Source organism: Penaeus monodon, chromosome 31 (genome assembly GCF_015228065.2).
Source record: "Penaeus monodon isolate SGIC_2016 chromosome 31, NSTDA_Pmon_1, whole genome shotgun sequence".
NCBI classification, from domain to species: Eukaryota; Metazoa; Arthropoda; class Malacostraca; order Decapoda; family Penaeidae; genus Penaeus; species Penaeus monodon.
In genome coordinates, this window is record NC_051416.1 from 8,928,563 (window position 1) to 8,928,940 (window position 378).

General features: G+C 36.8%; 1 protein-coding gene across 1 annotated transcript in view; it reads left to right on the plus strand.

The window, feature by feature from the left end:
• Positions 1-378, plus strand: part of LOC119592881 (protein turtle homolog B-like) — a gene marked incomplete at its 3' end in the record, with an annotated part of 32,862 nt that overhangs the window by 24,781 nt on the left and 7,703 nt on the right.

The window sequence follows — 378 nt, forward strand, 5'->3', positions numbered from 1 at the left end:
CATCACCGTAACGCCCTCTCTTGTGCCTCGAGGCTGCAACAAGGAACGACACACAAACGCACTTAAGCATACGGATTTCCATAAACCATGCCTGGGCGGAAGCCACTTCGGAATTTAATGCTTTATTATTACAATTTCCGAGTACACTAAAACTACATTTTATACTTAGACTACATTAAGCCACGCAAGTTTAAACTTCATTTTCATGGGAGGAAATAGAAGCAAAAACATATACAGTGCATTATCCAATGCAATCACCTGTTTCGTTATTGGAACACATTATTAGTAAGAAAATCAAACACCATCATATTTGGTACATTGCATATACTAAAGGTATATGCATTATATACCAAAATGGAACGAATCTTAATCTAACAG